Source organism: Triticum dicoccoides, chromosome 1A, assembly GCF_002162155.2.
Source record: "Triticum dicoccoides isolate Atlit2015 ecotype Zavitan chromosome 1A, WEW_v2.0, whole genome shotgun sequence".
Taxonomy (NCBI): domain Eukaryota; kingdom Viridiplantae; phylum Streptophyta; class Magnoliopsida; order Poales; family Poaceae; genus Triticum; species Triticum dicoccoides.
The window spans coordinates 408,039,288-408,058,382 of NC_041380.1; positions in this window are offsets into that span (position 1 = coordinate 408,039,288).

A 19,095-nucleotide genomic window follows, 5' to 3' on the forward strand; every position below is an offset into this window, starting at 1 on the left:
CTGGCATAATTCTCTATCACCGATCCGTTGCCTACGAGCTTTCCATATATTGTTCTTCGCTTATTTGCTTTTCCGCTGCTATTGTTATCATCACTACAAAATACCAAAAATATCACTTTTGCTACCGTTACTTTTGCTATCGTTACCACTACTATCATATTACTTTGCTACTAAATACTTTGCTGCAGATATTAAGTTTCCAGGTGTGGTTGAATTGACAACTCATCTACTAATACTTGAGAATATTCTTTGGTTCCCCTTGTGTCGAATCAATAAATTTGGGTTGAATAATCTACCCTCAAAAACTGTTGCGATCCCCTATACTTGTGGGTTATCAAGACTATTTTTTGGCACCGTTGCCGAGGAGCATAGCTTTATTCTTTGAGTCACTTGGGATTTATATCTGCTTATCATTATGAAGAACTTGAGAGATCCAAAAACCAAGATTTATCCCTCAACTACGAGGGGAGGTAAGGAACTTCCATCTAGCTCTGCACTTGATTCACCTTCTGTTTTGAGTAAGCTTGCGACACCTAAACCTGCTTCTGCTATTGATTCTGATATGACGCATGTTATTGATGATGCCACTTCTGCTATGCATGATACTTATGATGAAACTACTTCTATGCCTGATACTACTATGCCACTCGGTGAATTTCTTGATGAACAACTTGCTAGGGCTAGAGAGAATGAAATTATTGAAACTAATGAAAGTGATTATGAAGGCTCTCCTAATAAATATGAATTACCTGTTGTGCCTGAGGGACATGTTATGGATGAAGAAACTAAAAGAGACTTTCTTGCTTACAATGATAGAAGTGATCTTAAGAAATTATTAGCTAAGCTTAAACAAAAAACTCTGAATGCTAGAATGAAATATGATCCTGCTTATGCTACTTCACATATCTTTGTCACTGATAAGGATTACGAATTCTCTATTGATCCTGATATAATTACTTTGGTTGAATCTGGTCCTTTTTATGGCTATGAATCTGAAACTATTGTGGCACATCTTACTAAATTAAATGACATAGTCACCCTGTTCACTAATGATGAGAGAACTCGCTAATTTTATATTCTTAAAATATTTCCGTTCTCATTAAAGGGTGATGCTAAGATATGGTTTAATTCTCTTGATCCTGGTTGTGTGCGTAGTCCCCAGGATATGATTTATTACTTCTCTACTAAATATTTCCCTGCTCATAAGAAACAAGATGCCTTAAGGGATATATATAATTTTGTGCAAATTGAAGAAGAGAGTCTCCCACAAGCTTGGGGAGCCTTATCCAATTACTTAATGCTTTGCCTGATCACCCTCTTAAGAAAAATGAAATACTTGATATCTTTTATAATGGACTAACCGATGCTTCCAGAGATTACCTGGATAGTTGTGTTGGTTCTGTTTTCAGGGAAAGAACACCGGATGAAGCTGAAATTCTATTGAATAATATGTTGACAAATGAAAATAATTGGACACTTCCTAATCCAACTCCTGAGCCTATTCCTAAACCAATTCTGAAGAAAAGGTGTGTTCTATTTCTCAGTCCTGAAGATATGCAAGAGGTAAAGAAATCCATGAAAGAAAAGGGTATTAAAGCTGAAGATGTTAAGAATTTACCTCCTATTGAAGAAATACATGGTCTTAATTTACCGCTTGTTGAAGAAATATATGGTTTTAATCCATCACCTATTGAAGAAACACATGGTCTTGATAACCCGGCACAGGTAGTAAAGGTAAATTCTCTCTATAGATATGATAAAGCTGAAATCCCATTTACTAAGTTTGCTAGCCCATGCTTATATGAGTTTAATAAATTTATGGTTAAGCAAGAAGACTTCAATGCTTATTTTGGTAGAGAATTAAAACACAGTGCTCATATGCTTGAACACTTGGGTGATTATATGGCTAATGTCAAAGGTGAACTTAAACTTATTAGTAAACATGCTTCTATGGTTACCACTCAAGTAGAACAAGTACTTAAAGCTCAAAATGATTTGCTCAATGAATTGAATAGTAAGAATAAGGACTATGTTGTTAGAGTGGCTACTAGAACTGGTAAAATGATTCAGGAACCTTTGTATCCTGAAGGCCACCCTAAGAGAATTGAGCAAGATTCTCAGAGAAATAATATAGATGAACCTAGTCCTTTTAAAAGGAAGAAAAAGAAAAATGATAGGACTTTGCATGCTTCTAGTGAACCTATTGCTGAAACACCTGAGAATCCAAATGATATTTCTATTTCTGATGCTGAAACACAATCTGGTAATGAACCTGAAACTAGTGATAATGTTAATGATAATGTTCATGTTGATGCTCAATGCAACCTAGCAAGATAATGATATAGAAATTGAACCTGTTGTTGATCTTGATAACCCACAATCAAAGAATCAATTTTATGATAAGAGAGACTTTGTTGCTAGGAAACATGGTAAAGAAAGAGAACCATGGGTTCAAAAACCCATGCATTTTCCTCCCAAACCATCCAAGAAAAAGGATGATGAGGATTTTGAGCGCTTTGCTGAAATGATTAGACCTATCTTTTTGCGTATGCGATTAACTGGTATGTTCAAAATGAATCCTTATGCTAAGTACATGAAAGAAATTGTTGCTAATAAAAAAAGATACCGGAAGCTGAAATTTCCACCATGCTTGCTAATTATACTTTTAAGGGTGGAATACCTAAGAAGTTAGGAGATCCAGGAGTACCCACTATACCATGCTCCATTAAAAGGAATTATGTTAAAATTGCTTTATGTGATCTTGGAGCCGGTGTTAGTGTTATGCCTCTCTCTTTATATCGTAGACTTGATTTGAATAAGTTGACACCTACTGAAATATCTTTGCAAATGGCTGATAAATCAACTGCTATACCTGTCGGTATTTGTGAAGATGTGCCTGTTGTGGTTGCTAACGTTACTATTTTAACGGACTTTGTTATTCTTGGTATTCCCGAGGACGATGGTATGTCTATTATTCTTGGAAGACCCTTTTTGAATACTGCAGGGGCTGTTATTGATTGCACCAACGGCAATGTCACTTTTCATGTTAATGGTAATGAGCATACGGTACACTTTCCGAGGAAACAACCTCAAGTCCACAGTATCAATTCTATTAGAAAAATTCCATCGATTATTTTTGGAGGTTTTGAATTTCCTCTTCCTACTGTCAAGAAGAAATATGATATTCTTATTGTTGGGGATGTGCATATCCCTGTTGAGGTAACCTAGTGTTATTCGAAAATTCTCCGGTCCCATGTTATTCCGAATGAGTTTCTTAACAAGACTTGATCAACCTTGTTAGTGGATTCCTTTTGATGAGCATGAGATGTATGAATTTAGAAGGCACAACTCTCTGTACCCTCTTTTTACTTTCTGTTATTTATATTAAATAAAGCAAAAATAGTATTTTCTGTCTGTTATCTGAATTATCCGTGCAATATAAAAATACCACAAAAAAAGTTCTCCAAATGCCTTGAAATTTAAATATGATTTTTATGGAATATTTTGAGAATATTTGGCATTGAGAATACAGCAAGGGGGCATCCACCTAGCCATGAGCGTGGAGGGCGCACCCTAACCCCCTGGGCGCGCCCCTGCCTCATGGGCCCACGGTGGCCCTCCTCCACTTATTCCTACACCCACACTCCTTCTTCCTCCCACAAACACCATTATCCAGCTCAAGCACGAGTTCTAACTCATTTTGCTACGATTTTCGATCTCCTTGCTCAAAGCACCTCTCAGAAAACTGCTTTGGGGGATTGTTCCTTGGTATGCGACTCCTCCATTGGTCCAATTAGTTTTTGTTCTAGTGCTTTATACATTGCAAATTTGTGCTGCCTAGGTGACCATGTTCTTGAGCTTGCATGTCAAATTTATGTGGTTCCAAGTAGTTTTGATGCATGATATAGGCTCTAGGCACTTGTAGGAGTAGTTGCTATCAATTTTGTTGAGTTTGGTTCACTTTTATTTGAAGTTACTAAAAAATTCAGAAATTTTTCAGAGGAAGAAATATGTTTAGGAAAATGTACCAAGGTGATTCTTCAAGGAAACAAGGACCCAGGCTTGCAATGCGTGATGCTGATGATGAGCCACCAAAGGACGCTCCAGTGCGGCCTTGTGAATGGGCTTCAGAGGACTTCACGGATCGAGCGGGAATTAAGGAAGAATTTAACACATATTTGCGTAATGCTGATCTTGTGAGCTTCGAGGCAAAAAAATGCCGTCAGTACCACTATCTCACTAGTTCCTTTGTGAGGAGGTTTGAATTTTCATCTTCACGTAATTCTCAAACTGTCCTGTTTGATCTTTATGAATATTCTTACACTATGGACTTAGAGGAGTTTACCACTGCTTGCAAACTTCCACAATGGGGCAGTGCTAGTGAACCTCGCAAATCTGAATTTAGAGATTTTCTTGGTAGTATAACTATGGGGGAATCTAGAGATATAGCACAAGCTACCATAGGGAGCATTCACTTTCCTGCTATACATTATTTTGCTCTCTTCATAGGTAGATGCATTAACGGTAAAGATGAAGCATGTCACATGCGTGTCCCTGACCTCAATATTCTTAGGAGTGTTGTGTTAGGAGATAAACCTTATAATTTGGGAGTCATTGTTGCACGTAGGTTGCATCTTAATAGATTTAATGGAGATTTCTTTGGTGGAATTTATGCGACCCGCATAGCTAATTTTCTTGGTATAACCATATGTGAAGATGATATTGAGTTGCCCCCTGCTTATTTGGATTATGAGACTATGGTTCGTCATCAGTTTGTTGAGAGGAATGATCAGTTCCTCCAGTACCGACTAATCTTTGACAAACGACACACCTATCACGTCGCTCTCCTTGCTTATACTTTCTTTGACTTTCAGGCAAAAGGGAGATATTTTATAACCAGAGAGGAGGCAGAAGAGTATAAGAGGAGAGCTGAGGTAGCTCGCCTCCAAGCTGCAGCCCACGATGCAATGATTGTTGCATCTCAGTACGACCCCAACTACAACTTTGGATATCCGCCAAGCCATCCGTGGCATTAGACCAACTTAGGCCAAAAGCCTAAGCTTGGGGGAGTACGTATTTCTCACCGACATTACATTAATGTTCACACACTCATTGCTAGATGTCGTTGCTCATACTTTTTCATTGTAATATCCATGCTAGTTTATTTCCTTTTATTGCTTTCTTCTTGTGTGTTTAATAAACCTTAAGAAAAACAAACCAAAAATTAGTTGTAGCTTTTAATTAGTTTACTTTCCATGCTTGTAGTAGTAATTAAAAAGAAAACCCAAAAAGATTTCTTGTTCTTCTTTTGCTTGTTGGGAGCTTTCCCGTGTATATAGTTTTATTTCTTTTCTTTTCTTTGGGAGTCGATAGGAGAAGACCTTAATTAAATTGTTGAAGTGGCTCTTATATGCATTATTGTTGATCTGACAAAAGAACCCATATTGCCTTGTCTTCTCATATTTATTGAATGCTTGCAGATTCCAGCTTAGTCCAATGCACAGGCACTATTATTATTATTCACATCATTCGGTCGTGCAAGTGAAAGGCAATTATGACGATATATGATGGACTGATTGAGATGGGAGAAGCTGGTATGAACTCGACCTCTCTTGTTTTTGTAAATATGATTAGTTCATCGTTCCTGATTCAGCCTATTATGAATAAACATGTTTGCGATGACAATTAGAGATCATAGTTCCTTATGCCATGCTTAATTAGCTAGGAGCTTATAATGGTTTACCTTGCGTGTCAACATGCTATTAAAATGGTTGTGATGTGGTATGATAGGGTGGTATCCTCTTTTGAATGATTCGAGTGGCTTGACTTGGTACATGTTCATGCATCTAGTTGAAACAAAATCAACATAGCCTATACGATATTTATGTTCATGGTGCATTATATCCTACTCATGCTTGTATTCGGTGTTGATTAATTTTAATGCATGTTCATGACTGTTGTCGCTCTCTAGCTGGTCGCTTCCCAGTCTTTTTCTAGCCTTCACCTGTACTAAGCGAGAATACTGCTTATGCATCCAATCCCGTAAACCCCAAAGTTATTCCATATGAGTCCACTATACCTTCCTATATGCGGTATCTACCTGCCGTTCCAAGTAAATTTGTATGTGCCAAACTCTAAATCTTCAAATAAATATCCTGTTTTGTATGCTCAAATAGCTCATGTATCAACTAGGGCTGTCCATATCTTCCATGTTAGGCGGGTTATTCTCAAGAGGAGTGGACTCCGCTCCTCACTCACGAGAAAGTGGCTGGTCACCGAGATGCCCAGTCCCATGCTTTATGCAAATCAAATCAAAATAATTGCAAACAAAACTCCCCCTGGGACTCCTGTTAGTTGGAGGCACTCGTTGTTTCGAGCAAGCCATGGATTGATGCTTGTTGGTGGAGGAGGAGTATAAACTTTACCATTCTATTTGGGAACCGCCTATAATGTGTGTAGCATGGAAGATATCGCCATCTCTTGGTTGTTATATTGACAATGAAAGTATACCGCTCAAAATATTATTCATCTCTATTTCAAAACCGAGCTCTGGCACCTCTACAAATCCCTGCTTCCCTCTGCGAAGGGCCTATCTATTTACTTTCATGTTGAGTCATCATCCTCTTATTAAAAAGCACCAGTTGGAGAGCACCACTGTCATTTGCATTCATTAGTGTTAGTTTACATTGAGTATGACTTGACCGGATCTCTTTTACCATGAAGTACAATGTCTAGTCAGTCCTTGATCTTTAAAGGTGCTTTGCATTTATGTTTTGCAGTCTCAGAAAGGGCTAGCGAGATACCATCTTGTTATATCATATTATGATTGTTTTGAGAGAGTGTTGTCATCTGAGATTTATTATTATTGCTCGCTAGTTGATTATGCCATTGATATGAGTAAACATGAGACCTAAGCGTTATTGTGAATATGGTTAGTTTATAATCTTTGCTGAAAACTTGAATGCTGGCTTTACATATTTACAACAACAAGAGCAAACAGAGTTTGTAAAAGTTTTTCTTTCTCACTTTCAGTTTGTCAATTGAATTGCTTGAGGACAAGCAAAGGTTTAAGCTTGGGGGCATTGATACGTCTCCATCCTATCTACTTTTCCAAACACTTTTGCCCTTGTTTTGGACTCTAAGTTGCATGATTTGAATGGAACTAACCTGGACTGACGTTGTTTTCGGCAGAATTGCCATGGTGTTATTTTGTGCAGAAACAAAAGTTCTCGGAATGACCTGAAACTCCACGGAGCGTATTTTTGGAAATAATAAAAAATATTGGCAAAAGATCAAGGCCAGGGGGGCCACACCCTAGCCACGAGGGTGGGGGCGCGCCTGCCCCTACCTCGTGGGCCCCCTGGAGCTCCTCCGACCTCAACTCCAACTCTATATATTCGTGCTCGGAGCGAAAAAATCAGAGAGAAAGATTCATTGCGTTTTACGATATGGAGCCGCCGCCAAGCCCTAAACTCTCTCGGGAGGGCTGATCTGGAGTCCGTTCGGGGCTCCGGAGAGGGGAATCCGTCGCCATCATCATCATCAACCATCCTCCATCACCAATTTCATGATGCTCACCGCCGTGCGTGAGTAATTCCATCGTAGGCTTGCTAGACGGTGATGGGTTGGATGAGATTTATCATGTAATCGAGTTATTTTTGTTAGGATTTGATCCCTAGTATCCACTATGTTCTGAGATTGATGTTGCTATGACTTTGCTATGCTTAATGCTTGTCACGAGGGCCCGAGTGCCATGATTTCATATCTAAACCTATTATGTTTTCATGAATATATGTGAGTTCTTGATCCTATCTTACAAGTCTATAGTCACCTACTGTGTGTTATGATCCGGCAACCCCGAAGTGACAATAATCAGGACCACTTCCGATGATGACCGTAGTTTGAGGAGTTCATGTATTCACTATGTGTTAATGCTTTGGTCCGGTACTCTATTAAAAGGAGGCCTTAATATCCCTTAGTTTCCGCTAGGACCCAGCTGCCATGGGAGGGTAGGACAAAAGATGTCATGCAAGTTCTTTTCCATAAGCATGTATGACTATATTCGGAATACATGCCTACATTACATTGATGAATTGGAGCTAGTTCTGTGTCACCCTAGGTTATGACTGTTATATGATGAACCACATCCAGCATAATTCTCTATCACCGATCCATTGCCTACGAGCTTTCCATATATTGTTCTTCGCTTATTTACTTTTCCGCTGCTATTGTTATCATCACTACAAAATACCAAAAACATCACTTTTGCTACCGTTACTTTTGCTATCGTTACCACTACTATCATATTACTTTGCTACTAAATACTTTGCTACAGATATTAAGTTTCCAGGTGTGGTTGAATTGACAACTCAGCTGCTAATACTTGAGAATATTCTTTGGCTCCCCTTGTGTCGAATCAATAAATTTGGGTTGAATACTCTATCCTCGAAAACTGTTGCGATCCCCTATACTTGTGGGTTATCACACATGTAGGTCCTGTTGTCAGAGGTTTTGACCCACTGTTCGACCCTTTTTTCATATGGGGAAATGAGTTGTCCATGAATATCAATCAAATCAAGAAACTCAGAAAGATTGTTAGGATAAAGAAATTAGCGACAAAAAACAATAAGATCTTTGTCTGCACAATGAAGGAGACATCAGTTCACTATAAGATGGTACTAACTATTATACCTTGCCTTTTTTATTCCTTTGCCCCATTTCCAATATAGAGAAGATATTTATGCACATCCTAGTTTTCAGGCCTTTCCAAAGCAGTTCACTGATGATTACCTCTCAAACCACCTCTATGGTCAGGAGGCGAGGAAGGTTTTCATACAACACCCACGGTTCAATATTGAAGTGTTCCTGAAGAGGTCGAAGGACGGGCGGTCAATCATCCACAGGCACTGGCCTAAAGTTGCAAAGACCTTCAACATGAATGAAGGCTCAATATTCGCCTTCCGCTTCAGCAGTTTTCCAGATGAGATGCATCTGTCTATTTACCGTCTATGATGCTAATTTCGAAAGGTTCTACATGTTGCATGTGGAACTTGCTGCTGGTGTAGTTGTGTAATGGGGTAGCTGAGTGCTGAAGCTATATCATGTTGTACTCTGATGTATTTCAATTATGAAATTCCACTTCCTTGATATGGAAATGAAATATATTGTGTGCTTAATATGAATGTCAATTAGATTAATAAATGGATTATTAATAATAGGGCAATTAGCCTACTAATGGCGAATTAGCCTGCTAATTGGGTTTTGATATTGCAAACGGTTGTTGAAAAAATACCGTGGGCGATGACCTCAGGCAACGCACACAGTTTCTAGGAATAAACCGTGTTGGATCAATGAACAATCACACACGACTTTCTCTTGAAAACTGTTTGCATTAGGCCACCTTGCGCAAACGTTTACCACATAAATACTGTGTGTCATGGACAGCCTTTGCCACACACTTTCTTCTACGGACCATGTGTGCTACATTCAATAACGCAAACGATTTAACGGGAAAAATTGTGTGTGATGTACCTGTGAACGGAAACGTTTTACTTGGAGCGACTGTGTGGGATGTGCATATGAACGAAAATGTTTAGCGGGGACTGAATGTGTGGGATGTACTTGCGACCGGAAACAATTTTGCCGTATAATTGTATTTTTTAGCTCTACTGTACATATTTCCGTATTTGAGAGCTCGTCGGTCGCACATGACCTCATTTTGCCGAACGTGTGTGCCAGGAGGGCATATCCCCGACGGTTTCTGGGTCGTGTGGGAAGGACCCCCCTATCGCCCACACTCACTTGGCGATGGGTCCAAATGTCGTCGTGGAAAGGAGTAAAAAACCATTTTGTTTAGGACCGACGCGCACCAGTGAATGCCTCGCCGAAAAAGTTGTCAGAAGACATGACCTATTTTTTGCTTAAGTATTTTGCCATTGTGGTTCAGGGTTGTGACTATTGTACAGAGCCGGATATAGTTCTCTTGGTCGAGCTACTTTGGGTATTCGGAGGAGGAACCCGTCGTGCAATGCCGAAGACAATCTGCGTGCCGGACACATCGTCATTGAAACCTGGTTCAGGGGCTACTGAGGGAGTCCTAGATTAGGGGGTCCCCAGGCATCCGGGCTATGTGACCTGGGCCGGATTGGTGGGCTGTGAAGATACAAGATAGAAGGCTTCCCCCGTGTCCGGTTGGGACTCTCCTTGGCATGGAAGGCAAGCTTGGCGTTCGGATATGAAGATTCCTTTCTCAGTAAACCGACTCTATACAAACCCTAGCCCCCTCTGGTATCTATACAAACTGGAGGATTTAGTCCGTAGGGGTAGTCATAATCATACAGGTTAGACATCTAGGGTTTAGCCATTACGATCTCATGGTAGATCAACTCTTGTAACCCCTATACTCATCAAAGTCAATCAAGCAGGATGTAGGGTTTTACCTCCATCAAGAGGGCCCGAACCTGGGTAAACATCATGTCCCCTGCCTCCTGTTACCTTCGATCCTTAGACGCACAGTTCGGGACCCCCTACCCGAGATCTGCCGGTTTTGACACCGACAGTCGTCTCAACAGATTTAGATGGTGCCCTATTTAACGTGAATGCAACTGTCCCTAATGCATAACCCAAAAATGATAGTGGTAAATCAGTAAGAGACGTCATAGATCGCACCATATCTAATAAAATATAGTTACACCATTCTGACACACCATTACGCTGTGGTGTTCCAGGTGGCGTGAATTGTGAAACTATTCCATATTGTTTTAAATGAAGACCAAACTCACAACTCAAATATTCACCGCCGCAATCAGATTGTAGAAACTTTTTTTCTTGTTATGATGATTCTTCATTTCTCTTTGAAATTCTTTGAACTTTTCAAATGTTTCGGACTTGTGTTTCATTAAGTAGATATAACAATATCTGCTCAAATCATCTGTGAAGGTTAGAAAATAATGATACCCGCCGCGACCCTCAACACTCATCGGACCACATACATCGGTATGTATTATTTCCAATAAGTCAGTGGCTCGATCCATTGTTCCGGAGAACGTAGTCTTAGTAATCTTGCCCATGAGGCATGATTCACAAGCATCAAATGATTCATAATCAAGTGATTCCAAAAGTCCATCCGCATGGAGTTTCTTCATGTGCTTTACACCAATATGACCAAAACGGTAGTGCCACAAATATGTTGCACTATCATTATCAATTTTGCATCTTTTGGCATCAATATTATGAATATGTGTATCACCACAATCGAGATTCAACAAAAATAGACCACTCTTCAAGGGTGCATGACCATAAAAGATATTACTCATATAAATAGAAGAACCATTATTCTCTGATTTAAATGAATAACTGTCTCACATTTAAACCAGCACCCCGCCGCCCGAACCCTAGCCCCGCCCGAGCCGCCGCCGCTGCCGTTCGCCGGACCTCGCCGGAGGTCGCCGCCGCCTCAGTTTTCGCGAGAAAACCGATCGGTTTTTTCTCGAAACCCTAGATTCCGTTTTTTATTTTTTAGATCGATTTTTTTGGTTTAGTTATTTAGCGGACGTTCGTCCATACGTTCGTTTTAACGAACGGTTTTCGTCCGTTAGCCACAGATAGCGAACGTTCGTTCGTTAGCCTGTTCGTCAGTTTTTCTTTTTCTCGGATTTTTCGCGATTATTTTCGATCGCGATTTCTGATCCGATTTTCGTTTTAGTTTATCTTTTCGCTCGTTTACCGGAATCAGGCGATTCAAGCGCCTAGAGTTTCGTCACGAAGCCCTCTTTCTGTTTAACCAACTTAAACAAGTTTTTGCTACTGTAAAATTTGACTTTAGTCCAGATTAGTAAACGAAGTTTGTTTCTTTCGTTATTTGAGTTTCGTAGTTTCGTTTGATTTCATTCTTTTTGCAAACCAGAATTCTTAAGTTGAACTTTCTGGTTAGATCTTCTTATTTGAGTTTTACCCGTGCCCCTTGCTTGATTGCTTATTGTATGCTTGTTTGATTGCGATAAAGTACCCGGAGTGCGAAGCGTGCTACTACGAGTCTCTAGGTTTCACGGATCATCAGCAAGGCAAGTAACACTTTGATCATACCTCTTTACTACCCAGTTTTATTGCATTAGATCAATCCTCAAACAATTGCATGGTTAGGATCTGAATAAATTGTGGGTTGGGAAGTAGATTAGGTAGAACCTATTCACATGTTTTAATATCAAACCCTGGGAGTTACTTCTACGCTATGCTTATATTGCCATGCTATGCTCGTAGACGTGGATTGGGTTTGAGTGTATCCATGACAGATGTGAGTTGTTAATTGATGGTTAACTTAAGGTGGCAACTTTAATACACATCTGGGTGGATTGAGGCACCTGGGGAACCTAGTGATTGCCTATTTTTGGAAATCCCGGGGTACCGTGTGATTTTCCTATGGACTGCCACCCAGGCTCAAAGGGATCATAAGATTATTCATGCTGGAAACTTCCGTGTGCAGCCACATGCCATTATGGGCTCTGGCATAGTTGAGTAAGTTGTGGTAAACCTTTCCATGATGGGCTAGCAGATGTAGGGGATTGTAGATGTACCGGCCTATCTATCGGTTAAGGGGACCTCTTCGAAAAGACTGTCTCTCAGTCATCTGTTTATCAAACATCATGTAGTGCGAGAAATCCAACGGAGGAGATCGAGTCTTGTGGGGAAAAGTGCGCAAACCTCTGCAGAGTGTATAAACTAATCATGGTTAGACGTGTCCCCGATTATGGACATCTTGAGTATCTAGTTCTTGGATTATCATGTGGATCTCATCACTCTTAAACATAATTTGATTGGGTTATTAATTACTTTTAATTGGGATTGAGATGGGGTTTACCATTCTCAATGTTTTTCAACCAACTTTGTGGTAAAATAAAATATATTCCTTTGCATTAGGGAAAAATTGGCTCTTCGCAAAACCTATTAACCATACAGCCTCCACCAGCCATATATGCATGTAGTGATAGCATTATTATGTTCATTACTCTCTTGTGTTACATTGCCGGCATATTCCATGTGCTGACCCGTTTTCGGGCTGCAACGTATTATGTTGCAGACTTTTCAGATGACGAGTAAGGTGCCTTAGGTCGTGGTCTTTCACTCAGTGATGCCGTTGGAGTTGATGGACTCACTTTATCTTCCAAGCCTTCCGCTGTTATCGTATTAGATGGCCTTAAGCCATATTTATTGTAATAAGTTCTCTTTTGAGACATTCGATGTAATAAGTGTGTGATTGCTACTTTGTTATAAATCCTCAAGTACTGTACGTGTCAGCATTACCGATCCAGGGATGACACTGATGCATAGAGATCAGACTGTTTGAGGTCTGGTCGCTACAGAACCGGTCTCATGAACGTGGTCATGTAAGGTTGGTCTGGGCCGCTTCATCCAACAATACCGCCTAATCAAAATAAGACATTGGTGGTAAGAAGTATGACAAACACCACCCACAACTCTTTGTGTTCTACTCGTGCATATCATCTACGCATAGACCTGGCTCGGATGCCACTGTTAGGAAACGTAGCATGCAATTCCAAAAAATTCCTACGCTCAGGCAAGATCTATCTAGGAGATGCATAGCAACGAGAGGGGGGAAGTGTGTCCATGTACCCTCATAGACCAAAAGCGGAAGCGTTTGAGAACGCGGTTGATGTAGTCGAACTTCTTCTCATTCCGACTTCTCAAGCACCGAACGTAGGGCACCTCCAAGTTCTGCACACGTTCAGCTCGATGACGTCCCTCGAACTCTTGATCCAGCAAAGTGTCAAGGGAGAGTTTCGTCAGCACGACGGCCTGGTGATGATGATGGTGAAGTGATCCGTGCAGGGCTTCACCTAAGCAGTACGACAATATGACCGGAGGCGTAAACTGTGGAGGGGGGCACCGCACACGGCTAACAGATGTTTGTGTGTCCTCTAGGAGCCCCCTCCCCACATATATATAGGTTGGATGGGGGAAGAGGCAGCCAGGGGGTTCCCAAGTAGGCCGAGTCCTACTTGGGCTCCCACGCCAATTCACCCCCCTTCCTTGTTTTGGCACTAGGAGAAGGAAGGAGGAGGTGCCCCCCCTTTCCTTTCTCCCTTGAGAAGGGGAAGGAAAGAGGGGCTAGCCCTCCTCCCTTGCCTTCCCTAGGGCTAGACGGCCTGGTGGAGGGGCACACCAGCCCCCTGTGGGCCGGTCTGTCCCTTCCTAGGCCCATTAAGCCCATATAGCTTGCCGGGGGTTGCCCGGAACCCCTTCCGGTGACCCGATATGTACCCGGTACCCCCAAAACACTTCCGGTGTCCAAATATTGTCGTCCTATATATATGAATCTTTACCTCTCGATCATTTGGAGACTCATCGTCATGTTCGTGATCTCATCCGAGACTCCGAACAACATTCGGTCACCAAATCACATAACTCATATAATACAAATCGTCATCGAACGTTAAGCGTGCGGACCCTACGGGTTCGAGAAGTATGTAGACATGACCGAGACACCTCTCCGGTCAATAACCAATAGCGGAACCTGGATGCTCATATTGGTTCCCACATATTCTACAAAGATATTTATTGGTCGTATCATAATGACAACATACATTATTCCCTTTGTCATCGGTATGTTACTTGCCCGAGATTCGATCGTCGGTATCTTCTTACCTAGTTCAATCTCATTACCGGCAAGTCTCTTTACTCGTTTCGTAATACATCATCTCATAACTAACTCATTAGTCACATTGCTTGCAAGGCTTACTATGATGTGCATTACTGAGAGGGCCCAGAGATACCTCTCTGATACTCGGAGTGACAAATCCTAATCTCGATCTATGCCAACCCAACAAACACCTTCAGAGATACCTGTAGAGCATCTTTATAATCACTCAGTTACGTTGTGATGTTTGATAGCACACAAGGTATTCCTCTGGTATCTGGGAGTTGCATAATCTCATAGTCAAAGAAATATATATAAGTCATGAAGAAAGCAATAGCAATAAAACTTAACGATCATTATGCTAAGCTAACGGATGGGTCTTGTCCATCACATCATTCTCCTAGTGATGTGATCTCGTTCATCAAATGACAACACATGTCTATGGTTACGAAACTTAACCATCTTTGATTAACGAGCTAGTCTAGTAGAGGCTTACTAGGGACACGGTGTTTTGTCTATATATCCACACATGTATCAAGTTTCCGGTTAATACAATTCTAGCATGAATAATAAACATTTATCATGAAATAAGGAAATATAAATAACAACTTTATTATTGCCTCTAGAGCATATTTCCTTCAAAAGTATCAAGTATTAGCGTCCCCTCTAATATTAAAGATGCGTGTGCATTGCTTTTTTCCTTGTGTGTTACAGAATATCCAAACTGATTACCCTTCTCTCGATTCTCCGTCGAATGCTAGTTTCCTCGACAAAGAGAGCATGATGCTCTATAATGTTAAAGAATAGGAAACTTCTAGGGCCATATGCACTTGAAGCTTTGCATTGGAGAACTGAAGACGAGAAGCAACAGTCTTCAACTTATATAAAGAATACGACAAGGCTCCGCATGGGCTTTCTCTTCCTTCCATGCCCTCCTTGACCACCTCTATGAACCTAGGGATTATCCCAACAAAATATTCTCAAACTTGAAAGATCCCAGGCGTTTTGGGCCCCTGTTGTGTGCCAAAAGTAGAGGGACATATTCCCCGAAGCAGGTGGCTCAATCTTCATTGTTCAGAGATTGCATGCAAAGTAAAAAAAGGAAGGAAGAAAAGGTAAACAACATACGAAAGGCATACATATATGGAATTTTATGTTGTCGGGAATGGATCATGGGCGCGCATGTATTAACATCCCCCATTTTCTCCACAAAATCCAATTTCTTTTGCCAACTAAACAAGAACCAGACGATTACTTGGCTTGGATTTTGTGTTTATTTGTGTATGACCACACGAAAAAAGGCACGATCAGATATATACAAGCATGGATAAGATATCCATATACGTGCATTTCCCAATAAATACAAGGTAACATGTTTATCGATTTGATACATGTGAGCCATTTATCCATTTGTCCATATCTAATCAAGTTGAGATGATACCATACTTTGGTTTTATGCTTTTTTTGAATCAACCTGCTAACGTGTACATTATGGCCTAGAAGACGCATTAACTTTTAAGGTTGGGAAAGACGTCCTACAAACATCTCTTTTAGTAGAGTGTGTCTAACTCATTAATGTAACTATTTTTTAGGCTAACGTGCACATTATCCTTATCTTTTCACTTAAGATTTCCCTTTAGTTTTTGTCCCATCTCAAACATGTGTGCCTTAACCTCCCTTTTAAAACACTTCACTTGGGCGTGCTAGATAACTAAAGCAATCTACAAATTTCCTTTCACGTGACATGGCCATTGTTGTATTCACTTATTATGTACACGCATGCCTATACTGGGGGGATATGCATGTCCTAGTCATCTCATAGATATGCCTACAAGAATATTATTCGTGCAAGTAAAGAAAGAACATGTACACACGAGTGCTATAGGAAAAGATCTCATTATTGTACCCAGCTGGTAGCTATACATTTTGAACAATAGGGAGGGACCCGAGGGCCCCAAAAGTAGGCCTTTTCTTTGTAAAATTATTACGTCACTACAATAAGGTACCTCTAAAGAAATAAAAATTACAAACAAGTCCTTTAACTTTTGCACACGTGACCCTAAGGATGCAACCAATAACACAATCCAATCATTATGCAAGTAGCAACCTCATCGGGGATGCATTGGCCACCGTCTCCGACCAAATCCTCGCTGACAATGGGCGATGAGAAAGGGCCTCAAGCTGGAGGTTGAAAGAGGCACATTCGAGGCTCCTCTTAGGACAACCTTCAGCTTAGGTGGTCGAGGTCAATGCAACAGTCGGAGGAGAATGATGAACCACCAACTTAGCTTGCAATCCCCAAAGAGCACCAAATTCGATAGGGAAAAACACAGATCCATCTCCTCTATGACCCCACGGTGGAGAAGAAAAAGGGGAGATGATGTCGTTGTTGCCCAATCCAATGCTATGTTGAGCTTATTATGGGAGTTGTCTCCACATCCACCACCCTCCACCATGGAAACCGGCAGGAGGCGAGAACATGCCTCCTACCGACACCGTTCGTTGGCATAAAAAAGTAGCTCTATATCGGCATAGAGACATATGTCGCAAATGGAAACACCTAACCTAGACCTAATTAAGCCTAAAACTACTACCTACAACGATGACCCAACAACCCCTCTGATCCTCACTCCAGCTGGCAACACCATCGTAGGAGGGAAAGCAAGATAGGGAAACCTCTCGAGGGAGGGCGAGGAGGGAGGAATGGAGAAGAAATATGAGCGAGTCATTGTTCTGGGAACTATTTAAGTATGTTATATTTACATATCATAAATGTGTCCATATCCTATATTCTTATAGCATCCACAAAGTGTTATCTTGTGGGTAGAAAACTATTCACGTCATCAACTAACGACACATCATACAAGACACGACTACTTTACTCTGGTTTCTTGAAACCTTACTTGTCTATCATGTTTCTTCCTTTGTAAAATTAGGGGGTTACTTTTTAAGTCAGTGGGTGTAAGGTTGTTATAAACTACTATACCAAATATGTGTTATATGCATCTATATATGATGTAGAGGCCCGATTTAATACACTATTGGTTTACTTAAAAAAATAGAAGCATGACATGGCAACTTGCTAGTACTAAATATCTAGAAAACCCTGCAACCCTAGGTCGTGTAGTCGTCATGCCATGCAGAATTATTTTCATTGTTCAACCATTAAGTTTCTTTCCTTCATCTTTGATTTTTGCCGCTAGTCTTGAACTTGTATAACTCAATAGCTTAATACGAATACATACAACTCCCTTACATGGTTAAAACAAGATATCACTAAGTGTACTCAAAAGTGAAGCTATCTACGAAAAACTGACAACCATGCATAATACCCGTTGTTGCTCTTTTGACCCCACCCAACTAATTAAAGGCACATTTCACCATTCTTTCTCATTAAACATGAAGTGCTCAACCTTCCGATATGATAAAATTTGAAATGTCCCCAAGCTCACACATTCTCGTGTGAGAAGACATGAAGATATATACTACCCCACACTATATGAAGGAGGACATCTATGGTTGTTTCTCTATCCACACATTTGCTCTTTCTCATTGATATTGCGTACGTCCAGTGCCGTCCCACGGATCAACAAGGAAGAATTATCGTGATTCCTCCATTTAAAACTTATTTTGGATTGAGAGGGGGAGATGTTCCACCAGCATCATAAGATTAGTTGGAGCTCACCCATTGAGGCCTTGTTCGGTAAACCTTTCCCCCAAGGGGAATAGAGAGGATTGGAGGGGATTTTGACGGTTTTTGACTCGTGGGGATTTAACCTCGTTAAACCCCTCTCAATCCTCTTCAAATCCACCTCAACCAAACAAAGCCCTCAAGGAGGCAACGCCCGTAAACTTTCTAATGGCAAAGAGAATGGAGTATGTGGTGCCAAGAAAACATATATTTTTTACCTCAGCTCTGGTATCTCCAGAGGGAGAACCTCAATAAATTTTAATTGTACCAATGGAATGTGAAAGACGAAGAAGACAATTGTACAATGAACGTGCCATAAAAATATTGAAACCATAGTTCTGAAACCGCCAAGCCCCCTCTACTTCACTAGTCGGTCAAATATGAACAAGGATCATCTACCCCTATTCCTTCTCAGAGACGACATGGCTTAGAGTAGGACAACAAGGAAGAAATACGAAGACAGAATCAGGTCCGACCTCTACATTGTTATTCAAAGGAATTAAGTGCATAGCCACTAAAGCACGGACAACGTGAAGATATGACGTGGCCTGGTTTTCTCTTCCCAATTTCTCCGACCAACAAAGTTGGTAGATACATACATGAAGAAGACACATTAGTGAGTGTGAAGTAAGATGAGAGACATACCTGGATAGAAAGAAAGAGGGAGAAAACTAGCCTTTCCCTCCCAGACAGGTATATATAACCTCCATAGACGGAGGATTAATTCAAAATTTCATAGGATATTGATTTA